Consider the following 27,871-nt stretch of genomic DNA (forward strand, 5'->3'; position numbering starts at 1 on the left):
TTTCGGCGTTTTGCCTTTTTCGATGGTCAAATGCACGTCTGAGGCAGCCATTTTTATTTTGCATGCACACATGGTAATGTCCGACATAGAGAGAGGACGAATCAACAAAAGTGTAGGCGCCATCTTGGCATGGTCATGTATGTCTTTTTGAGCCGGCTGTTCACCATTGCATTATTATAGAAAAACGAAACATTTCAGTTCATCCATAGTTATTGGTAAACATTATATGAAATCATCATAATGTTACAATACATTACAATAGCGCCCTAGATGGGCTTGCGACCAATTTACACTCTCCCCAATATTCGTCCTTCAATCTCGCCCTGAATGGGCATTGTCCTTACACAATTCGTTCACTTCAAGTTTAAACATATGCCCGCATATAAATACAATCATTACATTTACTTTGTATACATTCCATACGTATTTCATCTTAACTAAGTTTTCCCTACTTTTACACTGATCATCATACAGCCATAATTCATTCCACATCTTATGGACCACTCATTTTCCCAGATGTACCGCTAGTTCTTCATGGGTATTCAGGCCTTCAGGGTGCTTTGTTTGTAAGTAAATGATGTAGCGAGACTCTAGTCTTCGCAACATCATTAATTTGTCACCCCCCCTTGGGTGTGCTGGGACATGGTCCAATATGAAGAATCTAAGCAAATCCCTGTCACTTTTATGTTTCTTTTGAAAATGACGGGCTACCGGATATGTCATGTCACAGTTTTTTATAGCCCTGGTGTGCTCTGTAATACAGTAAATGAGAATGCATTAAACTTATATATCAGTAGTATTACTCATTGCATTAGCCTCATGCCTCAGGTAGTGGTACCGGTAGTAATGAGTCATAAAGATCACTTAACAATTTCTCGTTTTTACAGTGTGAGCTCATGCTCATTATCTTCACTGAGTGTTGTGCCAGTTTTAGTCAAGTTGATACCTCCAACTTGTCTGAGTAATGATTATTGTTGCTTAGTCATGCCTTATTTTGTGGTTCGCGAGAGTATCAGGCGGTTTAGGTTAGCAGTGACGCCACTTCCGTCTGTACCAGGCATGCGGCATGATGTAGGCACGCCCATAGGCAGCCGTCCCGGGCCACCCACTCCACACTGTGTATCGTGGCTGTAGATGTGTCCCGCAAAGCCCGCGCATGGGGTGCTCCCGTGACTTTCCGCGTGCGTGCCAGTAGTCACTGTCAGTGTTGTCGCGCGACTATGCCTTAATTGTTGGCCACCAGAATAATTGAGGTGTCCCAGTGTCAACTCTCTGCTAAACATTTAACTGGGGTAACTGGGAAGGGGGACCAGGAGTATGGTCTAAACAAGTACGGGGGAGGGAAGTACTTAGGTGGGAACTCGGGTGAGGCTCCTTCCCATGTTGTGAAACATGCGAGGCAAAAGTGGAAAGAGAAAGAATAAATTATATAATGTAGAAGGAGGAGGAGAAAAGAAAAAAAAGAAGAGAAAAATAAAGTGAGGGGGATACGCTATCAAGACGTATTCAGCAGGGTGTGTGAGCAGGCGTTGTGTCCGTGCATCGCAATGCGGGTGTGATCTTGTATCTTTACCGGTTGGGGTCCGGTGTTCAGGGTGGGATGTCTCCCCCGGGGTAGGGGCGTTGTGTGGTAGCACCACTCAGCAGCGCACTGCGGGTGGGGGGTCTCAGCCCAACACAGCGATGTAAGGCGGTCGGTGGTCGCAGCGGGGGCGTAGCGCGTAAGTGCCTCCCCCTGTTTCATCGCTCACTTTAGGCCTCAGCCTCTACTGCGTTGCTATCATGGGAAGACCATTAGGGGACGGTGCCTGAGCGTTGTCCTGGTCAGTGTATGCCTGTCGGAAAGTCTGCAGTATGTTTCCCCACATTTGTGCTATTGGTATGGCCCTCAGGCCTGCTGTTCCCCCCTGTACAGGGTCACCTCCTCCGCGATCGCCCAATTGTCAAAAGAGGTGTGCCAGTGTTTGAGTTGTGGTGGATCTTTATTTTTCCAGCGCTTGGTGACTAGCCGTTTGGCGGTAATGAGGCCCAAGTCCCAGAACCTTGAGTGGACCTTTGTATGTTTTGTTCTCCTAAACAACCCGAGTAGGCAGGCCTCCCACATGTGCGGTAGTTCCGCCTAGGCCCCCTTCGCTAGCAATGTCGTCACCGCCGTCCAATAAGTGTGTAACCTCGGGCATGCCCAGAGCATATGAAGTATATCCGCTCCCACCAGTAAGCAGCGTGGACATTCCGATGTGTCAGAGCCAAAATATTTGTTTATTCTGTCCGGCGACAGGTATGCTCTATGCGTAATGTAAAGTTGTATGACCTTAAATCAAGAGTTACTTGGGATGTTGCTGGGCCCTTCTAGGATCCTTTCCCATTCCTTGTCTGTCCAGTCCCTGCCTCTATCTGCTGCCCATTTCTCTCTCAATGGCTGGAGGGTACAGACAGTGTGTGTCAGCAGTGCCTGTGCTAGCCAGTGTTATCAAATGTGTTCCTCCTTCCATGATGTGTAAGTATTGTTCCTCAGATATGTCCCCCCAAACTGCTGCATACGCATGTACTATAGATGCGTGTAGCAGGAACTGTCCTGCTGGCACGCCTGTGCCCGCCCGTAGCCCCTCAAACGTTGGTAGGACACCATCTGCGTATAAATCAGCCATTGCTTCTAATTCCTGCCTGTTCCCAGTGCTCTATCATGGATGTCGTGAAGAACAAGTTACTTACCTTCGGTAACGCTTTTTCTGGTAGATACAATATCTGCCTGTGGATTCCTCACCTTGTGAATATCCCCCTTGCGTCAGCAACATTCGGAAATTCTTTTGTAGCCTCGCGCCGACGTGGACTCGGACGTCATAGAGACACGACATCGCTCGCGACTCCGCTGACATCACCGACGCCTACAATAGGCCCACGCCGGCGTGATGACATCAGTTCCGCCCTTTTTTCCGTGCCATCGAGGCACACGGACGGACCAATGACAGTAGATATATACAAAGTATACACAGTATACAATAGTCAAGGCAAAACACACAGTGTAAAGCAAATGCAGGAAAGCAAATGATACATTTCCTTGACAACAAAATAAATATACATTACAGTACAATAACTCTGGCATAGAAGAGTGGACAACGGGGAGGCGGGTGGGTCAGTGAGGAATCCACAGGCAGATATTGTATCTACCAGAAAAAGCGTTACCGAAGGTAAGTAACTTGTTCTTCTGATAGATACATCTGCCGTGTGGATTCCTCACCTTATGAATAGAGTCCCACAGCAGTCCCCACTCCCGGAGGAGGGTGTCCACTCTTCTAAACCAGGAAATCCTGAAGGACAGAGCGCGCAAAGTGGCCGTCCCTCCTGACTTCGGTATCCAAGCAGTAATGCTTCGCGAAAGTGTGGAGGGAAGACCAAGTTGCCGCTCTACAAATATCCTCAACAGGCACACCTCTAGCCAACGCAGAGGTCGAAGACTTAGCTCTTGTAGAATGAGCCCTTATACCCTCTGGAGGTTCCTTACCGGCCAAAGAGTAGCAGATCTTAATGCAGAGAACGATCCATCTTGATAGGGTTCTTTTATGGACCGCTCTTCCCTTCTTGCAACCAGCAAACCCAACGAAAAGCTGGTCCTCCAAACGAAAATCCTTGGATCTGTCCAAGTAAAAGGAAACCGCCCTCTTAGGGTCCAGACGGTGCAGTCTCTCTTCCTCCTTAGAAGGGTGAGGGGGAGGATAAAAGGAAGGGAGGGAAATGGACTGACTCAAATGAAAGGGAGTCACCACCTTAGGCAGAAAAGCAGCCCTGGTCCTGAGAACCATTCGATCAGCATGAATGGTCAGGAAAGGGGGCTTAGAACTCAGAGCTTGAAGCTCACTTACCCTCCTTGCCGAGGTTATTGCAACGAGGAAGACAGTTTTAAAAGTAAGAAGCCTCATGGGACATTTGTGAAGAGGCTCAAATGGAGCACCCATCAGAAAGGACAAAACAAGATTCAAATCCCACTGAGGCACAATAAAAGGTGAAGGAGGGAACTTATTTGTGAGGCCCTTCAAAAATCTCAAGACCACGGGAGATTTAAAAAGAGACGGCTGGTCAGGCAAGCAGAGAAAAGCTGACAGCGCCGAAAGGTAGCCCTTCACAGTAGCAACAGCAAGCCCCTGTTGTGCCAGAGAAAGGGCAAACTGGAGAACTTCAGGCAAATGGGCTCTCACAGGGTCAATAGACTTCTCCCTACACCACTCAACAAATTTCGACCATCTATAGGAATAGATGGACTTAGTGGAGTCACGCCTGGCGGATAAGATGACATCCACAACGTCAGGCGGGAGGGAAAAGGAATTCAGGTTGCCCCGCTCAATTTCCAGGCATGAAGGTGTAATGTCTGGAGGTGGGGGTGTAGAACCTGCCCCTCCATCTGAGAGAGGAGGTCTGCCCTGAGAGGGAGACGGAGCGGCCGGTGAGAGGAGAGGTGGAGAAGATCTGAGTACCACACCCTTCTTGGCCAATCTGGGGCGACCAATATAACTTGGGCCCGGTCTTGGCGAATCTTCCTCAGAACCCGAGGAATCAAGGGTATGGGAGGAAACGCGTAAAGGAGTTGATCTCCCCAACTCAACTGAAACGCATCCCCCAAGGCTCCTTGCATCGGATACTGGAGACTGCAGAATGACGGGCAGTGAGCATTCTCGCAAGTGGCAAACAGGTCCACCCGAGGAGTCCCCCACATCCGAAAGATGTTGAGAACCACCTCCGGGTGAAGCCTCCACTCGTGGTCGGTAGAGAACTGCCGACTGAGACCGTCTGCTCGAACGTTCAGAACTCCAGCCAGATGATTTGCCATCAGACAAATCTGATGGTCCTGAACCCAGGACCAGAGACGCAGAGCCTCTCTGCAGAGACACTGCGATCCCACTCCTCCCTGTTTGTTGATGCACCACATCGCGGTCGTGTTGTCCGTCAGGACTTGAACTGACTGACCGCGAAGGGAAGGAAGGAAGGCCTTGAGCGCTAAACGAATCGCCCGCAATTCCAGAAGGTTGATGTGAAGCAACCTTTCCTCTGGAGACCAAAGACCCTTGACCTCCAGATCCCCCAGATGAGCACCCCACCCTAGAGTGGATGCATCCGTTATCACCGTGGCCACCGGAGGAGGCAGATGAAAAGGCTTCCCCTGAGACAGGTTGCCTTCCACGCCCCACCAAGACAGATCCGCTGCAGTTTCTCTGGAGATCTTCACTGACTCCCCGAGATCTCTGTTGTGCTGATACCACTGCCTGCGGAGGCACCACTGGAGTGCCCTCATGTGCCAGCGTGCATGGTTGACCAGGAGAATGCAAGAAGCCATCAGACCGAGCAGGCGAAGGACCTTCAGGACCGGAACAACCGCTCCATTGTAAAATAAAGGGACCATTTCCTGTATGTCGCGAATCCTTTGAGGAGGAGGGAATGCACGACATACAGTTGTGTCCAGTACAGCACCAATGAACAGGTTGCGCTGGGAGGGCACCAGGTGAGATTTGGGTACATTTAACGAAAAACCCAACCTGTAAAACAACTGGGATGTCTCCTGCAGATGATGAAGCACAATCTCCGACGACTCCGCTTTGATCAGCCAGTCGTCCAGATAGGGGAATACAGGAATCCCCGACCTTCTGAGATGCGCCGCCACCACTGCCATCACCTTGGTGAAGACTCGAGGCGCAGTAGTAAGTCCAAACGGAAGGACCGCAAACTGATAGTGCTGCGACCCCACCGTAAAACGGAGATACTTCCTGTGCGACTTCAGGATGGGGATGTGGAAATACGCATCCTGCAAGTCGAGCGACACCATCCAGTCTTCTTCCAGCAGAGCCTGAAGAACCTGAGCAAGGGTGAGCATCTTGAATTTCTCCTGCTTCAGGTAAAAATTCAAGATCCTGAGATCCAGGATAGGACGAAGCCTGCCATCCTTCTTGGGAATCAGGAAATACCGGGAGTAGCATCCCTGACCCCTTTCCCGCTCTGGGACCACCTCTATCGCACCTTTCCTCATTAGAGTTTGGACTTCCTCCTGAAGGAGAAACAGATGTTCCTCTGAGCAATACCCTTGGCAAGGAGGGTAAATGGGAGGGAATTCCCGAAAGGGAAGGGCATACCCATTTTCTACGAGATTGAGAACCCAAAGATCTGATGTAACCGATTCCCAATCTCGTAGAAAGTGGGTAAGCCGGCCCCCCACTGGGCCTACATGATCCTGAATGGCGGATCTAGGGCTGCTTTTCTGTGGCTGGGGGGTTGGTGGAGGTGGAGGAGGAATTGGGCTGACGCCCTCGAAGACGTGCTCTCTGCTTCCCCCTGTATGATCTATACAAGGTATTCTGCTGCTGCTGCTGTTGTTGCTGCTGCTGTCCTGGTCATAGAACCTCTGACCTGAAGGCCAAGAGATCTAGCCGTTGCCCTGCTGTCCTTGAATCTTTCCAAGGCCGCATCTGCTTTCCTTCCAAAGAGCCCCTCACCATCGAAAGGCAAATCCAATAAAGCAGATTGCACATCAGTTGAAAAATCGGATGACTTCAACCAGGCCGAACGCCTAGTGGCAACCGCTGTGCCCATGATCCTTGCCACTGAATCCGTAGTATCAAGCCCGCTTTGGATGACTTGACGGGCAGCCGCTTGAGAGTCAGACAAGGCTTCCTCAAAGTCTTTTCTGCTATCCTCAGGAACCTTAGGGATTAATGAACGCATAGAGTCCATTAGAGCATGAATGTATCTTCCCATAAGGCAAGTGGCATTAGAAGATTTCAGTGCCATACTAGCCGAAGAAAAAGTCTTTTTAGCAATTTGGTCCTGTTTCTTGGCCTCTTTGTCACCAGGCACCTGCGGAAAAGCCCCAATCGACTTTTTAGAACATGCAGCCTAAATCACCAAGCTCTCAGGAGACGGGTGTGATGACAAGAATGCAGGGTCCTCAGGAGCCACCCTATATCTCCTAGCCACGTTTTTGGAAACTGCAGGAGCAGAAAAAGGTTTTTTCCATACCTCCATAATGGGTTCCTTTAAGGCTTCATTAAATGGAAGTAAACGCTCCACTGCTGAACTTGGAGAATGAAGAACCTCGGTCAGTAAATTCGACTTAAATTTGACAGTAGGCAAAGACAAACCCAAAAGTCCAGCTGCCTTCTTCATGACTACATGATACGGTTGAACATCCCTGGAGGGTGCATCAGATCCCGAAGGCAAAGACCATTCCGGGGAAAACTCGAGACCACTTGCCTCTGCCAGGTCGTCGAAACTACCCCCATCCAGCTCACCTTCCTCCATGTCAGAAGAAGACTCATCAACCCTCTGTTGTTCAAGCAGACGTTGAGCTTCTCTTCGAGACCTGAATTTAACTCGAAGTGCAGCCGAATCCAAAGCCGAATCCGACGGCGCCGGAGCCGACTTCGGAACCGAATCCGAGGGCTTGGAAGGAGGATCCATAGACTTGCTTGGAGCCGGTGACGTCGGACCCGGAGTCACCGACTTCGGGCGGGCCAGCGTCGATACCGGCGTCAACCAAGGTGGAGCTTGGTACTGCCACAGCGGAGTCGGGGTTGGCATGTACGGCATGAATGGAGCCGGAGCATATGAGTGAGGAACACCCAAATTAAAGGACATAGGACCCATGGGACCCGAAGGCGCACCAGAGGGGAACCATGATCTAGAGAAAACACCATACATCGCGTTTAAAAACGCGGAAGGGTCCTGACCTGGTGTCGGGAATGGTGGATGCTCAGGATGACCACGAGGTAGGTTTGAATCTGTTTCTCCAACAGGATTCGAAGACTCTCCCTCAACAGGAACTCCATCAGCGTCATCCGGAGTCGGAGAATGAGCCGGAGTCGGAACCGGAGTCGGAGAATGGGCCACCGACTCCGAAGGCGAAGCCTCACCTTCATGATCCGACACTTGTGGAGGAATCACCTTCGACTTCACCCTCCTGGGAGACCTTGATCTTGAACCAGACTTATCCCCTGAATGATGACGGGATTCATGCCTCCTCTTCTTATGCTTTTTCCGAGAACCGGAAGCGTGGTCAGACGAAGACTTCGAGGCCGACGCCTCACGAGACCTCGACCTGGATCTCGACTTCGATCTCTTCGAGTGCTTCGAAGACTTTCTAACCTTACTCGCTTTAAGCTTGGCCACAAGGAGCTTCGATTCCCTCTCTCGAAGAGCCTTCGGATTCATCTTCTGGCACGATGAACACCCTTCAACGTCGTGATCCGAGCTCAAACACCATATGCAGTCTTGGTGAGGGTCCGTAACGCACACCATCTTCCCACATTCTCTACAAGGCTTAAACCCGGTCTTCTTTGTCGACATGACAACCGAGCAAAAAGGTCACAGAATGGAGAATCGAGGAAACAAAGTAATAGGATACTAGAAGCTACAGAGTAACCCGTTAAACCGTTAGCGTCGACGACGCGGAAAAAAGGGAACTGATGTCATCACGCCGGCGTGGGCCTATTGTAGGCGTCGGTGACGTCAGCGGAGTTGCGAGCGATGTCGTGTCTCTATGACGTCCGAGTCCACGTCGGCGCGAGGCTACAAAAGAATTTCCGAATGTTGCTGACGCAAGGGGGATATTCACAAGGTGAGGAATCCACACGGCAGATGTATCTATCAGAAATAAGATTACAGTCTTATTGTCATATTTTGTGGTTTACCACTTAGGCTCCGATTCGGAGTAGCCTGGTAATCCCAATTGAGACATTAACTGGTGTGCCCGGATAAACTGGGATTACAAGTGATGCAGAAACACCACAGCCCATTACCCTATCGTCCAAAATCTTAGCAGCAAAAAGCATCCAAAATGTTCCAGCCACAAACTGGCGGAAATGAGGAATAACCCAAGGAAGTATCATCAATGTCCATGATTGGACCCCATATTTTAAAATCCAGCTTTTCAAAGGACATGTGACGCCCCAGCGAACTTTTAATGGCAGCCTTACTGTTATTTCATGTATGTGTATGTAAAACAGCTAATACAGTGAAATTCTAGCTGACCAAAATGCAAGCGAAGGGGACCAATGAGTCACTTAAAATGGAGAGCGGATCTCCTTACTTGCTATCAGCTAGCTATTTGTGGTTGGTTACTTACTTTTGGACAATATCATACCCTACTCGGTGTCGTCATTGCTCTTATATCCTTCCTTCCATCATTTTTGTAAAGCGCTCTGATATCCTTCGGGATCTTGTTCGTGCTATATAAAACTTTATAAATAAAATAAATAAACATGCCCATTCAATGTAAAGAAATAAAAAAGGTTCTGTTGTGAGGTATACCAAATAAACCAATGTTCTATATAGAAACGTTGTGCATCAAGCTCCAAGCTCTCTGGGGTAGTGTGGGCGGTGAGGAGTGTTGGGTCACATGGAGCAGGGCAGTGGGCAATCATCCTATTAACAGAAGCCCCTGTGCTGGGTTTAAACCAGGTACCCAGTAGGACATCTGTAAGGGCCTCATTGAAAGGTAGCAAGGGTTCCAGAAGATGAGACACCTGGCTGCAAGACCTCCGCAAGATATTTCTCTTGATTGCGACAAAAGTGAGCTGATGGTCCAGGACCTCAGCTGCCCTTCGCACCACCATAGCAAATAAAGCTCCCTCCTCTGTAGCCACAGAAGGGGGAGAAAGTGTCCATTCCACTGGCGTTACCCAACTCCTCACACCAGTCCATGTCATGATAAAGCTGGTCATCTAAAAGGGTCCAGCGAACCCTTCCATTCTTTTTCCACTCCTAGCCCTTCATAATAGGGCTCAGGAAACGACCTAGGACCTGGAGGTTCTGTCGGCGCTGGTATCGACATCGGTCGACACGGTACCAGCTCCATGTCGTCTGGAATCAGAATGGAACTGGCAACGTCGTGGGAACAAAAGCAGCGGCGGGAGCACTGGGGTCGGTGAAGGTTGCAATGGCAAAACCGGATCCATTCCTGGATCCGATAAGGGGGGGGTGTAGGATGGAGGGGAGGGGGGGGTGTTAGTGGACATCGGTGCCAGGGCCGGGTCTCAAACTTTAGCTCAGAAGAACGTGGCCAGAGTCATGGAACATTGGGGTGACAAATGCAAAGAATGCTTACTCTTGATCGTACCTCAAGGCTCTTTAATCCACCACCAGACACTCTCTACACCTATATCTCACTTGTGGAGGTTCCTTTTCATCCTTACTCTCTCCCTGTGATTGAGGCTCTGTTTCAAGGTTTGCTGAGGTAAGATAAATGTTGGTTCCTTTAAATCAGTGCTGGTGGATATGGGCTTCACCTGCAACCCCCACCTCCGATTAAGCACTGGCTGTAGGAGAGTAGGGTCTGCAATCCTATGGTCACCCCAGATTTTTGCTTTTTCCTTCACTGGTTTACGACTTTCCCTGGCTGTGGGCCTGCTAATCAGACCCACAGCCTAGCTGTTCTCTCTCTCTAAATTGACACACATGTACCTTAGGTGCATTTACCAATTGGTATTGGGTCACTCTTATAAGTCCTTGTACAGAGTACCATAGGTACCCAGGGAATAAGTGCACCCGAGGCCTACCAAGGGCTGCAGCATGTATTATGCCAACCCTGGCTGGCCATCTAAACAGACACAACTGGCTGGTAACACAGCTGGGGCAAGGTGGTGTAATCACCCTTTGCTGTAGATATAGTATACCTATATCTAACCCAAAATGGACACATCTATTCCTATAAGTCACTCCTATGGCAGGCCTTATCAATCCTGAAGGCAGAGTGCTTGGAAATATGTGAGATGGTGCTCTAGCATGAGCTGAGCCTGTCTGCAGCTTTCAGAACCAAGTCCTTATAGCTGTTCCATGATAACGCTATACCATATACTCTTAAGTGCATTAGAATCCTCGCGGTTATTGCTAACTTTGGCAGAGCCTTATCGAAAGATGTCATGTAAGGTGTCATACGCTTTGGAATACTACCCCCTCGCCAGTTCTGGCGACGGGGGTAGCATTCCACCCTTCTAGAGGGATAAGACATGTATGTAACTGTAACCCCGGTTAAAGTTAACCCGAGCCTCAGCATCACAAAATGGATGCTGCTGCCACAGACACAAGTCTGACCTCCTGATGCTGAGAGTCCTTCCAGCAAGGGAAGCCTGGACAAAGGGTTTCCTGCCTGGGGAGGTGCCTGCACCACCCCAGACAGGACTTTGTGTATCCAGATAGGCAGGGCTGAAAGGAATGAGACATGCCTGGGACACACAAGGTGCCCCTGTGCATACCCCGGTTCAAACCAGTTGCTGGGGCACTCCAGCCCCAGTTCTGGCGCGAAACCGGACAAAGGATAGGGGGTGTGACCACCCCCCTTCCTTGTCCCACCCATGGGAGGGACCTAGTCGCTAGTACAGCCCCCTTTAGCAGAATAAAGGTAGGAGCTGGTCCTATTCCAAATTAGATTATCCTGAATTGAAACTTTACAAGAAGAAACTCTGGACTTCGACGTTCTGCTCCAAAGAAGACTGAAGAAATCTCCCTTGTGGCCAAGGAGTGACCACCCTGCACAAGCAGGCACCATCAAGCGTCCTAGCGGTTAACTTTGTCGTCCTTCCTGCCGGAACCAGACCTCAGAGCTCGACGAGACCTGGACTCCCAGACCTCTCCGACCTCTATCCACATCTGCAGCACAGCTGAGACCCGTGGGTGTGACGAGACACGTGGGACCGGCCATCTTTGAAGAACTGCACTTCGCTTCCAGCACGACCTCTGAGGCACCCTCGAGTGAGTGCTTTGGGGATTGGGAAGCCCCAGCCCAAGCAGCCCCTGCACTGAAGACCAGCCCACCAGAATCCACGAGATCTGCGTGGGGCCCTTCTGCTTTATTGCTACTCGACGCGTTGTCTGGTCACTTGCCGGCTGGCTAGTGGCCTCCTAGACGACGAACCTTGAAATCTAAACCGCTGGTCTGGTTGCTCCAGACTGGCCCTTGCTTCCTCCAAAAGAGAAGTACCCCGGACCCTCCTGGTCCGCACCAGACGCCATCTTCACTTGTCGCGTCGGTTGCATTTGCCAAGGCCTGTTAACTCCGATCCTGGAACAGACACTGCCGACAGAGAGAGCCTGCGTGGGACAGCTCGTGCCTGCATCCTGGTCATTGAAGACGCCTCCTGGTTCACGTGGCTGCAGAGTCAAGCGTCACCTCTTCACCTGATCGCGACGACATCATCTGGTTCCTTCCTGGTTCCGCTCCGGTCACTGGCTAGTGACTTTGAACACTGTCCCCTCTACTTTCAGGTCTTTATCTTCTTCGATCTGCCCTTGGATCACTCCGGACATCTTCCTCCTGGTTGCCTGCAGCATCTTTCTCCAAGGCTCCATTGACTTCAACGTGGAAACCCGACACACTTTCACACCTATGCACTCGCAGCCTGTGGGTGAGGTAACGAGAGCATTTCGGTGCTCATAGGTAGAGTGACTCTCCTAGTGTCCAGGTATCCTGTAGTTTCAGTCTCAACCAGTCGGAACTGTCCTTACTCACCTATTTTGTAAATTATTTGTGCCCCTTGACTTTGCATTGAAACCCGCGCGTGTGTTCTAACACTGCACACGCGTCCCGTGGGCCTCCTGCTCCTTACCTAAGGTTAGGGTAGTTTAGCCCCAGCGATTCTACAGCCTCTGGGCATCCACATTTCTTCTATCGTTCTACTTATACCATTTACTTAGTATATGCTTTTACGTGCCCCTAGGGAACCATTGCAATTTGTGCGACTTATTGAATTTTTCTGAAGAGTATTGTTATGTGCTTAGCCCTCTGATCTCATAAAGAGTTCAGAGGTGTTTTGTTAGTAATAAATATATTGTTTATTTTCATAACAACCTGTGTGGTGTCCTTTCATCTGGTATTCAAGGGGTTATATGTGGTAAAACAGCTGGCTTCACATGCCAAAAGAGTTTAGCCTAAGACTGTTCTGTCCATGCTACCATTAGGATAGCTGGTCTAGAAGGTTGACTTACAACCAATCACCATAAGGGTTGTTTGGACTGATACAAGGTGATCACTAGAACTAGTGAGCATCATATATCAGGCCAACTTCTCACATTGGCAACACAGTCTGTTGCCTCTAGGTCTCAAACCAGGGAATCACTGTGAGGCAGCAATGGGATGAGTTCTGGCCTCAGCATTTCCACCTCTCTTCTTTACGGAAGGAGAGCGGTTGGAGCATGCCACATTCCAGCCCAACTGCTGCATATGGTAGAAACATGGCGTTCCAGGACTACAAATTAAAATAGTTCACTGGGCATATATGCTTTTATGGTTCCCAATACAATCTAATCTACTAGGAATGTTTGCAAATACTAGTATTTTCTAGTTTTTTATATGGGCTTTATATTGTAGGATAAAAAATATAAGGTCATATTTTCACTGAACGTTTTATTTTTTCTAAAATATTAAATGAATATAGAGAAATACGCTCGGTCTGCAAAGCTATTAAAGACAGCCTCCGTTGTGCAACTAATTCTTTTAAATAAAAGCTATAATGCATTTTAATTTTGTCATTGTTTTGGGATTGAAACCTAGAAGAACCAAAAGGATCCGATTTAAATACCCATTCCCTTGGAAAGTGGTAGAAATTGCTTTGTGTCCGTTACAATGTGCCATGTGCCCTTTAGGAAACTACACGGTACACTGATTTTCTTTGTTTTAAGCAGGTGAGTGAGTATATACATTTTTATAACATGGATTAGAATGAATTATTTCCCCATAAATGACGCTACTCAGACAAACTGCTAATGTAAATGTGAAAAAGAGAATTCTAGGAAAGGACCTAGGCCCCCTTCTGCGTTTGCTGCACAATTATTTAGTTTTTTTCATCAGTGAACTTACATACACACACCTACCTTTGCAAATTGTACAGAACCATCACTGTCACGACTTGCATGCCTATACCTTCGCTTTGCTAAATATGGAAGTCTTAAAGCAAGCAGCAAGGGTCCTACGCGGATAATGCTCTCTGTCTCAAACACAATGAAGAGGGCAGAATATGGCCAGCTAGTTTTATTTCTAGGCAGTGTGGCGTGCACACTTTTAATTTGCTCTTCATTGTGTTGTGCCTTTGCAGAAAACTTCGTCCTGCACCTGCGCAGTCCCAGCCTCCCTCGCCCCAGCTTAGCTACGGGAGCCTGGTTGCAGGCCTCAGACACACTTATTTAATCTGCATCTGCAAAACTGACTAAACATGACTATCTTCGTAACAAACAGCCATGCTGACATCACTAACGTGAAGATGCTGTGCCAATATGCCTGGACCCAGGTGAGTTAGCTGTGAAGACATATCAGGCAGCCACCCTGAAGGAGAGGACATTTATTTTTAACAATCATCAGGCCAGCTACCCCTGGAAGAATTTTTTTTATAGCCCTATGAAATAAGTGCCGGTGCTGAGCACCGGAACCCACAGTCTCAAATTAAACACTGAGCGCTGGGCCGCAAACAACTTTAGGGACTGCTCCCTCAAAGCTTTCAGAGCCACGGCACAGCAGTTGAAGCATGACTTCAAGTTGTGGTTGAGCTCCAGGCACCAGAGGCAAACCAGGTATTGGTACGTCACCGACATGACATGGTGACAGGTGCCGCACGGTTTGAAACCACAAGTCTTATAAGACATGGTGGAAAAAAGCCTTCACACCAAAATGGGGGTCTACAAAACATCGAAAAAGCCGGTCAAAAAGTGGCAGAGGGTAGCTCTCTTCACAGATCCGCGCTGGATGGCGCGTGAAGGAAAGAACTGACGCCAGCACGTCAAGATGGTGCCTTTAAAGGAAGATTAAGGCAGATTATATATTGGTGGGGATACACATTTGTATAGATAATAGCTTGAGTGTCAGATTTATTCCTGATAGTCTGGTGGTGTGCAGAAGGGGAGATATACTTGGAGGGTAACCCTGTTCTACTGTAAAATTATAAAACTTTCTTTTTTGGATCACTAAAACTAGCTAAATTTACCCTAAATGTTGTTCATGCTTATGTTTAATGTTTTTTTAAGCTACATTTGAGCCTCAATGCGGCTGTACCTGCATTCGAAGATAAAACAGAAATGAAAGTTCAAACTAGAATTTAGATAAACAATATTTGTAAGATCTTCCAGCATTTGGAAATATACAGTACCCAGTTATTTAGTCATACCTTGAGGTGTTGGCTGGAAAATGGAAACATTAAGCTTACTATATTCAACTTTGACTTTCATTTATAAGCCTTATTTACTTATTTCCAAATGATTGTCCGTAATTCTTGACACAGTGACATTTTAGGAAAGGTGGTATGAATTTTAGCTATATGCCCCCCTCAAACATTAACTGTGGGTCCAAGGATCAGACTCAACTTCGTCAGAGCTACATGTGCAGTCGAGGGTATCCGATCTCGAACCAGCCCAGTGTCTCGGGTGTTCAAGGAGCCCGACCAGTCGGCAAGGCTGTAGCTGCGGCGGCATCTGGCAGTGTGGTGCGATGCAGGCCACCCAGTCGATATCCACTTGGGAGCCTGGGCAAACGCCACACACCTCACCGCATGCTGGTCCGGCCTGTTGAATTAGCCCACAGTGTTTCCACAGTGTTCTCAGCCGGCAGAGAGGCCCTGAGAGACTCTGAGTGGCCTCATCTTTCAGTGGGCAGGAGGAATAAGCTGGTACCTGGGAGGAACACCAGATGAAGGAAAAGTTACTTACCTGTAATCGTAGTTCTCTTCTAGGGGAATACAAACATGAGTTACTTACCTGTAACTCTGGTTCTCCAGTATTGGTAGATTTCATAGATTCACATGCCCATCCCCGTTGCTGTAGTGGGAGTTCCATAGTGTTCATATAAAAGCAGCAGATAATACTACCATAGGCTACAGTGCAATAAACAGTCACTGCAATAGCCTATCCATTTTTTGGGGAAAAAGGAACCAAACTTAAGTATCAGTCAATCAGGCGACGGCACCCTCTAGAACAATCCCAAGAGAGGCTAGGTACCTCAGATTTTTAAGCCCAAGTGTGAAACTTTGTATCTTGAGGAAATTAGGGAAGCCGCTCAGGGGAGAAGAGTGGTCCCCATATGTATCTATAAAAGATACCAATACTGGAGAACCGTAGTTACAGGTAAGTAACTCATTTTCTTCTCCAGTATTGGATCTTTCATAGATTCACATGCTTGAATGAGAGTAGCTAGCAGTTGCATAGACAAACATGTATAGACACAATACAATATATATATCTACCCTTAGAGGATGGTGGGTAACAATATACATGCATATACTGAAACATATAGTAGATATATTGTAGCTATCTACTTTCAGTATATATACCAAGTAGCATAAGAAAACAAAGTTGCATAACAAAATTATAAGCTGGTAAAGACACATAATGCCGAAGGAAAAAACAGCTGTATTAGTAGAGGATTACCTTATTGAAATAGATTACGTAGAACCGTCTGTCTTACTGCTGCTTCGCTGTAAGTTGCAATATCCAGGCAATAATGCAGCGTAAAAGTATGAGCACTCTTCTATGCAGTGGCCCCGCAAATCTTGCCCAATGGCACTCCAGCGGAGGAACCTCAGAAGGGGAAAATGCTCTTGTAGAATGTTCCTTGGCCTTGATCGTAAGCGGTTTACCCATTTTAGTATGACTGAGCTGAATAGCAGCAGCGATCCATTGTGAAATAGTTTTTTGTGACAGCAGAACCCAGTCTTAGCGGCCCATAAGCAGTTGATCCCTTTTGCCTATCTGCTTGGATCTTTGCAAATACAACTTAAGACACGTTTGACATCCAAGGAGTGGAGAAATTTCTCCGCTGGTGAAGGATGTGGGAAAAAAATACGCAGAACAACAGGTTCATTAAGGTGAAACGGAGATGGAACCTTTAGGAAGAATTTAAGGTTTGTTCTCAGTACAACATAGTCCTCTGTAAAGCGTAAGTAGGGCTCTCTTATGGTGAAGCCTTGAATTCCACTTACTCTCCATGCAGAAGTAAGCACGAGAAGTAATGCCATTTTCCAGGTGAGAAACTTGAGCTCAATTTTGTGAATTGGTTCAAACTGTGGTTTCATTAGTTGAGAGAGGACTACATTAAGGCGCAATTCGGACTGAGAAAGCCGAATGAGAGGAAAAGTCCTGAATAATCTCTTCATGAACTGCCTGATGACGTGAGAAGAGCAAAGGGAAGAAGCCTTGGAAGTGAGTCTGTATCGGGAGAGGGCCGGGAGATGGACCCTTACTGACGCACACGCCAGATCTGACTTAGCCAGAGATAGGAGATAAGGCAAGATTTGTTCTGGAGATGAGAGAAGAGGGTGAGTGTTATTCCGAAGACACTAATAACATAAACGTTTCCATTCCAGTCTTTTTATTAGTGGATGCAGCTCTAGCTCTGGACAATATATCTTTACAGTCTTGGGAAATGACTAAATCTTTGAACTCATTGAACTTGGGTGCCAAGCATGCAACTGAAGAGAAGATGGGTGCGGTTGTGGGATCTGCCCCTTGCTGAAGGTTAGCAGAATAGTTGTTACTGGCAGGCGAGAGGGCTTGGATTGTGACAGCAGGAGTAGCACCGTGAACCAATGCTGGCGGGGCCAACGAGGAGCAATGAGGATGAGCTGGCACGGTACTCTTTTCATTTTCATCATAACCCTGGAAATGAGAGGGCATGGGGAAAGCGTATGCAGAGATCCCAGACCATCTTTCCGAAAACGCATTCCCCCATGACCCTCTCTGAGATTCCCTGCTGGCAAATAACCGGTATTTCTGGTTCCCTTGCGATGAAAATAGGTCTAAGTCGTGTGTTCACCATTTATGGAAGATCGAATCGAGAATCAACTGATTTTGTTCCCACTCGAGATTTGTTAGACATAATCTGCTTAAGGTGTCAGCCAGGTTGTTATTACTCCAGGGCAATGCTCCACCCGATGGTTATGTAATGCTGTAGTGCCATTCCTAGATCCTTTGAGCTTTCAAAGATACGATTGGAGATCTTGTTCCTCCTAGCTTGTTTAGATAATGCATACAGGTGGTATTGTATGCACGAATGAGGACAGAGGATGCTCGTATCCTTGGGAGAAATGACTGGAAGGCTAAGAAAATTGCTCTCAGTTCTAGGAAACTGATATGCATTTTTGACAGATAGTCTCCATTAGCCGCTTATTTGGAGGTCCTGAAGATGCGCCCCTCCAGCCTTCCAATGATGCATCTGTGGTCAGAACAAACTCTGGAAGAGGAGACAGGAATGTCAACTCCACTGAGAGATTTTTGGCAGACTTCCACCAAGGCAGTGCGCTTCTCATGACCAGGGTGATCCGAATAATATCCTTAAATGATCCTGTTATCTGAAGCCATTGTCTGTCCAATTGCTCCTGGAAAGGTCTCACCTTTAGATGTGCGTAAGGCACCATGAGGGTGGCAGAAGACATAATGCAGACAAAGAATTTGAGGAGACGGACAGAAGCGAGCTGTCTTTTGGAGAGATTGTGAGCCAGAGATAGAATGCTGTTCTATCTTTCTGTGAATAAAAATGCCTTGTTTTGGAGGGTATCCAATATTACTCTGAGAAACGGTATAAGCTGTGAAGGTATGAGAACGGATTTTTGATAAGTGACTGTCAGTACGAAAAATCGGAAGAGCTGTAGGCAGAAGGAGATGGCCTCAGAGGCTTGATGAAGAGAAGGAGCCTTCACTAACCAATCGTTGAGATATGGGAAGATCTGTAGGCCTTTTAATCATAGGTATGCTGCTACAGGAGCAAGACACTTGGTAAAAACCAGAGGAGCTGACCAGAGGCCGAAGGGAAGCACTTTGAATTGATAGTGCACATCTGCCACAATGAAACAGAGAAATTTTCGATGCCTGGGATGGATAGAGATATGGAAATATGCATCCAGTAAATCTAGGCTGGCCAGAAAATCCAATCAATCAATCAATCTATCAATCTATCAATCAATCAATCAATCAATCAATCAAATCAATCAATCAATCAATCAATCATAGTTGTACTTGTAGAGCGTGCTACATACCCGTGAGGGTCTCAAGGCGCTGAGGGGAGGGGTGCTGCTACTGCTCAAAGAGCCAGGTCTTGAGGAGTCTTCTGAAGGTGAGTAGGTCTTGGGTCTGCCGTATGTGGGTAGGGGGGGTGTTCCAAGTCTTGGCGGCGAGGTAGGATAAGGATCTGCTGCCGGAGGTCGTTCGTTAGATGCGGGGGACAGCGGCAAGGGCGAGGCTGGCGGAGCGGAGCTGGCGGGTGGGGGTGTAGAAGCCGAGTCTGCTGTTCAGGTAGGCTGGTCCAGCGTTGTGGAGTGATTTGTGTGTGTGGGTGAGGAGCTTGAAGGTAATCCTTTTGTCGATGGGGAGACAGTGTAGGTCTCTCAGGTGGGGGGTGTTGTGGCTGCGGCGGGGGACGTTGACGATCAGTCGGGCGGAGGCTTTTTGGATGCGTTGTAGTCGACGTAGGTGTTTGGCTGGGATTCCTGCGTAGAGTACGTTGCCGTAGTCCAGTCTGCTGCTGACGAGGGCCTGTGTCACCGTTCTTCTTGTTTCGGTCGGTATCCACTTGTAGATCCTGCGGAGCATGCGGAGGGTGTTGTAGAAGGAGGAGGAGACGGCGTTGACCTGTTTAGACATGGAGAGGGCGGAGTCAAGGATGAATCCTAGGTTGCGTGCATGGTCGGTGGGGGTTGGTGCTGCTCCCAGTGTGGTTGGCCACCAGGAGTCGTCCCAGGCTGAGGGGGTGGGTCCGAGGATGAGTACCTCCGTCTTGTCCGAGTTCAGCTTCAGACGGCTGCTCCTCATCCAGTTGGCGACGGCCTTCATTCCCTCGTGGAGGTTATTTTTGGCGGTGTGTGGGTCCTTGGTGAGGGAGAGTATGAGCTGGGTGTCGTCGGCGTAAGAGATGATGTTGAGGTTGTGATGGCGGGCCACTTGTGCGAGGGGGGCCATGTAGATGTTGAACGGTGTCGGGTTGGGGGTTGCGCCCTGGGCGACGCCGCAGATGATTTCGGTGGCTTCGGATCGGAAGGGTGGGAGGCGGAAGCACTGGGTTCTGCCGGAGAGGAAGGACGTGGTCCAGTCAAGGGCCTTCTCTTCGATTCCGGCTTCTAAGAGGCGTGTCTTTAGAGTGCGATGGCAGACCGTGTCGAAGGCGGCCGACAGGTACAGGAGGATGAGGGCTGATGTTTCGCCGTTGTCTAGTTGGCGCCTGATGTCGTCTGTAGCGGCGATGAGGGCTGTCTCGGTGCTGTGGTTTCGTCTGAATCCGGACTGGGAAGGGTCCAAGATGTTGTTGTCTTACAGGTGGCGGGCCAACTGTCTGTTGACGATTTTCTCGATGACCTTTGCCGGGAATGGGAGCAGGGAGATGGGCCGGAAGTTCTTGAAGTCCTTGGGGTCCGCCTTGGGCTTCTTGAGGAGGGCATTGATTTCGGCATGTTTCCAGCTTTCCGGGAATGTCGCTGTTTCGAAGGAGATGTTGATGACTTTCCGTAGTTGGGGTGCAATGGCAGCGTCTGCTTTGTTGTATACGTGGTGTGGGCACGGGTCTGACGGAGATCCTGAGTGGATGGAGTTTATGACCTTGCATGTCTCGTGATCGTTGACGTTGGACCAGGAGGTCAGGCGGATGGCGCTGTTCACAGGGGAGGTGGAGTCTGCTGTAGTCAGGGCGGTCGTAGTGTTAAAGCTGTCATGGATGTCAGCGATCTTGCGGTGGAAGAAGGTGGCTAGTGAGTCGCACAGTTCTTGAGAGGGCGGGATGTCGTTAGGTGTTGGCGCTGGGGTTGGAGAGTTCCTTTTACGATACTAAAGAGCTCTTTGCTGTTGTGTGCATTGTTATCCAGGTGGTCTTTGAAGAAGTATCTCTTGGCTAATCTGATGAGGTGGTGATGTCTTCGGGTGGCGTCCTGGTGGGCTGCGTAGTTGTGCGGTGTGCATCCGTGGAACCATATTTTCTCCAGTTTCCGTCATGCTCGCTTGGAGGTCTGGAGTTCGTCGGTGAACCAGGTGGCTCTCTTGCTGGTGTGGTTGTTGGAGGGTTTATTGAGCGGGTCGAGGGTGTTGGCGCAGTCATTGATTCACTGTCTGAGGTTGCGGGCAGCAGCAGTGGGAAAGCCGGCTGCGGGCAGGGAGGGGGAGGGAAAGAAAAAAAAGGCACCCAGGAATGGGCAGCGGAGCAAGGGTCAGGCACAAGGGCTGATGCAGCTGCAGCGGGTGGTGACCTACCTGGCAAGGTCAGGGGTCGCTCCCCTCACTGCATGCTGTCGCCAGATTTAAAGGGAGTTGGGAGGGAGGAGTAGCTGGGAGGCGGATGGCAGGGGTTTAGCAAATGCGCGCGGGGCCGCAGGAGCGGGAAAGCAGGCTGTGGGCAGGGGGAGGGCGAGGGAAAGAAAAAAACGGCACACAGAAAAGGGCAGCGGAGCAAGGTCAGGCACAAGGACTGGTGCAGCTGCAGCGGGTGGGAGTGACCTAACTGGCAAGGTCAGGGGTCGCACTCCTAACTGTGCGCTGTTGCCAGATTTAAAGGGAGCTGGGAGGGAGGAGTAGCTGGGAGGCGGGAGCCAGGGGTTTAGCCAATGGGCGGGGGGGGGGTGGGCAGCAGGGGCAGCAGCTGTGGGGACGGGAGCGACCGACCTGGCAATCCAAATGGTTTAGAAGCTGTAATATCTCCTGAAGAGTTACCATGCAGAAGGACATTTTCTGCATGTATTTGTTGAGCTTTCTGAGGTCCAGAATGAGACGCCATTCTCCCGACTTCTTCCTTACCAGGAAAAAACAGGAGTAGAAGCACCTTACTCCCCGAGAGCTTGGCACACATTCTATTGCTCCTTTCTGAAGCATGGTAAATGCCTCCATCTTTAGCAATTGAAGATAGGGTGGTATTGATTTTTGAGGCAGACGAGGAGGTGGTGCTGTGACAAACTCTAGGGTATGACCATATTTTATTATATCCAGGACCCATTTGTCTGTGGTTATTTTCTGCCATTGACTTCTATAACGAGAGAGAGAAGTTTTCTTGGATGAAGTAAACGCGGGAAGAGCAGCAGGCGGCAAAACCTCGTCACTGTTTTCTGACAGCATCCCTGGTTTGACCTTGATGCTTCCGTCTGGGCTGTACGGAGTAAGCAGCCTGGAGTGGTGCACGATATTGCTGCTGATGTTGGTAGGAAGGGCGGGGGCGTGGCTACGCAAGCCACGATGGCGGCCGTGTTTTGCTGAGGCTCCGCGATCGGGCTAGCACTCAACCCAGTCCTGAGGATCGCCGTGAGCCCTACACCACAAAACCGCAGACCGGGACGCCCATGCACACTGGAGCATCGACATCTGTGATCCAGACGACGCTGGAAGAGGCGAACTCACTTGGTGAAAGCTTCCACCGGAGCAGCGCTCAGTGACCCAAGATGGCGGCCGCGGCCCGGTGACGCTGCTCTCCCCGGGACCCCCAAAGCGCGGCGGTGAGGCGAGGACCGGTGGAATACCCAGATCGGACGGCGAGACCGGCAGAAGTAGAGCGCTGTTGTGCCCCGCTGCTGCGACGCCCCTCCGACTACTGGAGCCGTCCCAACACGCTGGGGGCTCACCCCTGCCACATATTGGTTCCTGGTGGCCGTGCTGAGCAGTTTGCGGAGCCTGCTGTCATCGCTGCACCCATCGCTGGAGGTAGGCACGGGGCAGAGACCCACTGCATGACTGGGGCGCCCTCCGCAGCCTTCCGACGCCTGCTCCCTAGAGGTGCCTGACCCCAACATGGCGCCCGTGCTCATCTGAGAGGGACTGCAGCTGAGGAGCTCCCGGTTGCACTTCTGGAGCCCCTGATAGCCACGCGCCCCCACACTCTCCTGCAGCTTGCTCCCGGGAGTTTTGGACTGCCCCCCCCCCTTTTTTTCCCTGCCACACGACCGCTGCGGCCACCCGGCCCCGCCGAAGCGTCCAGAGGCTTGCCCCCCCGCTGCGGGGACCGCCAGGGCGGGACTGCCAACACCCACGACCAAGACAGCCAGCGGGGAGACCCCGCAGCCTACGCCCCTGCTTCGTCATTCAAGTGTGAGCACGTCACCGCTCGAGAGACCAGACCCTGGTGGGCTAACCCTGGGCCACCCTGCGCCTGCTGCGACCAGCATTCTCCCCTGCCTAGGATCTGCTCGAGTGACCTCTCCTTGGGGGACCCGCCTCTCCCTGCCCTCACTGACTCCCAGCGCACCACCTGCGGTCGGCATGGGGAAACCTAGGGGCACACAGGTGACCGCCGTCCCTGAAACAGCCCCCGAGAACATGCCAAACACCCGGACCTGGTCGCAAACCAACGCGCCACAAACGGACCCCACCTTGTCGGCGAAACTGGACCAGGTGCTGGCGGCCATAGAGATGTCCCGACTATCAAAGGAGGAACGTTTGGGCACCCTCTCGACGGACATCAGCTTGGTCCGCGACGACCACCGCAAACTGGCGGACAGAGTGAAGGAGGGGGGAGAAGATTCTGACCGACCTGCAACCCGCCGTGAAGGTGCAGGGGACAGATCTGCAGCAGGTCCTACATCGCGTAGCGGCCCTCGAAGAGCGCACGGTCGATTTGGAGGGGCGGTCGGGACGCTGCAATATCCGCGACCTGGGCCTTCCGGAAGGAATTGAGAACTCAGACCCCCTGAACTATATGGAGTCATGGACCAGGTCTTTCACCCCTGAGACGGAACGCTCAGCGTTCTTCTCCATTGAACGCGCTCACAGGGTCCCCGCCCGGAAACCAAAACCAGGCCTCCCTCCAAGACCCATGCTAGCCAAGTTCCTGCATTTCTGTGACCGTGACGCGGTGCTCCGCGCAGCCCGGGCAGCGGGCCCCTTGCAGGTGGAGGACCAACAGATCATGGTGTTCCCGGACTATGCTCGAGAGGTTCAGCAGCAGAGATCCGCATTTCTTGAGGTCAAAAGGCGCCTCCGTGCAAACAATGTCCAGTACTCCCTACTATTCCCAGCCCGCCTCAAGGTCTTACACAAGGGTATGGCCATCTTCTTCGTCGCCGCTGAGGAGGCGCGAGATTGGGCTGAGCTCCACTGCCCATTACTAGCCAAGGCGGGAGTCCAGCGAGACCAGAACAGTCACTCGCGGAGATCCAGGAGACGTGGCCTGAAGCGCCCCAGGCGAGCCCCTCCAAGAGCCAAGGATCCTCCCCCTCGAGATCGCCTGACTTAACGCAGATCATGCGATAGCGACGGAATGCTCTGAGAGCGGTGGTTGAACTGCACTCGTCACCCCTAGCACCAGACCTGGAACGCCAACCACACCTCTTCACTCCGGAGAAAGACCGTGAAAGCGATGGCACGATGTCGGGAATAGGTCAGGCCTCTTCCCCCCTAGTCATCACGCAAACAATGGACGCTATCCTGGATGAACGGCCTGGCATCTCTGAGTAATATGTGTCTGGATTGTATCCTCTCTATGTACACCTTACTTATCGTATGCGTTCTGAATCTGCTTAAGCGCTCTTCCTATGTAAGCTCACACGCGACATATATCACTCCTGCAAAAGCCCGATCAGCGCTCAGCCTCGCATACACACGCGCTGCCACCCCCGCAGTTTCTTGTTGTATTCTTCCCCTAGCGGGACACTAGTTTGGATATACCGCCCCCGGTGATGTATCCCCTGCATTGGGACTGTTTCCCACCCCCTGTTACAAAAGTTTTCCCTCCTGTCAGTTCCTGTCCCTACCCCTCAGCAGCAAGGCGTGCACGGGCATGTACACGATATACAACCTCACATTCCCCCGGGTCTACTGGGTGCTCTCAGTTGTTTACACGGACTTTGATTGATGGCAGTTCCACGATCAGACGTTAATGTGCTCACACTCAATGTATGGGGCCTCCACACGCCTACTAAGCGCTATTCTATTTATTCATACATCAAGCGCATGACGGCTGGAATTGCTCTCCAATAGGAGATGCACATTAACAACACCGAATTAGGCAGGCTGCAGGCTAAATGTCGCGGGACGTTCTGTGCCACAACATAGTCGGCTTTTGCACGCGGCGCCTTAATCTGGGTTAGGCCAGGTACCCCCTTCCGGGAACTCAGGCGGGTGGTGGACAAGGAGGGCAGGTACGCTCTACTAGAGGGGCTCTTAGACGGACAGGGGATCCTCTTAGGCAGCATATACGCCCCTAATACTGAGCAGGACAAGTTCTGGGATCGCCTTATGGGAGTCTTGGCCCAATTCACTGCTGTTCCCTGGGTCCTGGGAGACGATTACAACTGCACGCTTGACCCTTCCCTGGACTGATCGCACCCTCCCCCCCTGAGCTCCCCGGACCCCCGACAATCAGAGCTGTTCCGAGCTTGGGCCACGCACTGGGCGCTCACCGATGCTTGGCGACACTTACATCCTCATACCTGCGTTTATTCGTTCCACTCTATCCCTCACAACCTCCGGGTCCGCCTTGACAGGTTTCTATGTTCAGCACAGATCCTCCCTACGATCGTCTCTGCGGACTACCTGGGACGGGTCGTCTCAGATCATGACGCTCACATTCTGCGGCTCACCTGGCGTCCCCCACACCCACCTGGCGACTACCTAGGGAATGCCAGACTGATCAGGTATTCTGAGACTCGCACACACGCAGCATACAGGACTACTTCACACACAACACGAACACGGCTTCTTCGACATTGGTAGAGTGGGATGCGTTCAAGGTGGTGGTACGGGGGGAGTGCATTAAACAAATCACTGGGGTCCGACGCACGTTGGAACAGGCACTTACAACTGCGGAACAGCGCCTAGCTACACTCACTAAACAAGCTGAACCCTCAGAGGAACACGCCGCGCTCACGGCTGAAGCAAAATCGGCCTACCAGGCAGCCTACGCTGATCTTCGGAAGTATAATTTCAGGGACTATGCCTCCAGAGTCCATAAAGACAGGGACAAAACGGGTGCGATGCTCGCTTGGCTGGTGCGACAGGACACTGAAACCAAACCGATCACGGACATCGTCAATCCGGAGGGTGAGCTTGTGCGCTCTCAGGCGGAGATCCTTCTAGCGTTCCAACGTTACTACGCTGATGTGTACGGCGCCCCGATCTCGCTTTCTCTGTCGTCTGTCACCCATTTCCTCGATCCGTTGTCACTTCCCACGATCTCAGATGTCGACAAACTCGCGCTCGACTCCAAAATAGGGCCTTCAGAAATCACTCAGGTGCTACGGACCCTGGCTCGCAATAAAGCCCCAGGTCTCGACGGCTTCCCGCTAGAATACTATTCGACGTTCTCCCCCCTGATGGTCCCACGCCTGGCACAGGTGTTCGCGACGGCCCTCGATCAGGGAGTGTTGCCCCGCTCACTACGGGAATCGTAAATGTGACCTTTTTGAAACCGCACCGGGACCCACATCTTATGGGCTCGTATCGCCCCATCACACTACTGTCTGCAGACTGTAAATACCTCGGGAAGGTATTGGCAGACAGATACGCCCAGATCATACGCCCGCTGGTCCACCCGGACCAGTGCGGCTTTGTCCCAGGGAGGAACACCTCACAGAACATTCGCCGCGTCTTCCATGTTCAGGACCAGGCACGGGACAGGTATCCTCGCTCCGCCTGTCTCATACTAGACCTGGAGAAGGCGTTCGACACTCTCACATGGCCATACCTCTTCACGGTCCTACGCCGCCTCAACATCGGCCCTGTACTCATGGCATACACGCGTCTCCTTTATACAGACCTGTCCACACGGGTCCGGATTGGGAGACACATCTCGGCGGCGTTCGAGGTCCGGCGAGGCACGAGGCAGGGGTGCCCCCTCTCGCCTCTCCTCTTCGCCCTTGCAGTCGAACCACTGGCGATCAGGTTGCGCCAGGGAGGTCTGGACTGGGGCATCCCACTCGCGGGTGTCACACACTGCGTCTCTCTGTACGTAGATGACCTCCTCATCTATGTCCGAGATATTACGGCCGACCTCACCCCCATATGGACGGCTCTTACCGAATTCACGGACGCCTCGGGCCTCCGAGTGAATTGGGAAAAATCCTCGGTATACCCCTTCCACCCGGACCTGCCACCCCGCGATACCTGGCTGGGGACGCAAAGCATCTCATGGTCCACGGAAGCTCCCCGATACCTCAGGGTTCGACTTTATCATTCTCCCGCTGACATCTTCGTGGGCAATCACTGCAGGGCGCTCGCGAGCCTTCGACCGACGGTTGCTTTCTGGACCAGACTCCCACTGGCCCCGATAGGACGAATTGCCCTAGCAAAAATAATAAAGCTGCCCCGGCTCCTTTATCATTTTACCAACTTGCCGGTGGTCCCACCCAGGTCCTTCTTCCAGGACCTCAATTCCCTCCTGGGTGCCCTAATTTGGGGATCGGGCCGGGACAGGGTAGCCTTGAAAACCCTTCAGCTTCCCACCACCCAGGGAGGCCTCGGAGCCCCATTCTTTGAGTCCTACTTTCTAGCGGCCCAGCTCCAATGGTTGTCGTACTGGACAGCGGACCGGCATATGCAAGAGGCCAGTACCGCAACGGATAGGATTACGACACCGGAGCTCACCCGTCTTCTTCTCCCGGGCACTAAACCGCGGCGCACATATCCTCTACAAGTCACGGTGGCGCGGCAATGTATGCTCCGGGTCCACCGGATGACTGCCGGGGCAACCCCATATTCCCCGTTGCTCCCACTGGTCGGCTGGCCCAGGTTAGATTCATACTTCCCAGCCCCCATGCTCATTGAGTGGACACAGTGCGGTATTACGGACATGGAATCGCTCTTTGAGGAGGGTCGGATTAAATCATTCGATCGACTAATCGCCGAATTCGGTCTCCCCCTGGTCAATTCCTCCGATATCGCCAGCTCCTCGAAAGCTTCCGTCCTTACCACAACCTCCAGGCCGGCGAACCAGACACGCATCCAGTTATACACGCAATCCTGC

The 27,871-nt window shown here is 51.0% G+C and overlaps 1 protein-coding gene across 1 annotated transcript in view; it reads right to left on the minus strand.

Moving 5' to 3' along the window:
- The window catches only part of PMFBP1 (polyamine modulated factor 1 binding protein 1), a 1,903,249-nt gene that overhangs the window by 924,222 nt on the left and 951,156 nt on the right, over nt 1–27,871 (minus strand). The window lies entirely within an intron of this gene.

The sequence above is a fragment of the Lissotriton vulgaris genome, chromosome 12, assembly GCF_964263255.1.
Source record: "Lissotriton vulgaris chromosome 12, aLisVul1.2, whole genome shotgun sequence".
Taxonomy (NCBI): Eukaryota; Metazoa; Chordata; class Amphibia; order Caudata; family Salamandridae; genus Lissotriton; species Lissotriton vulgaris.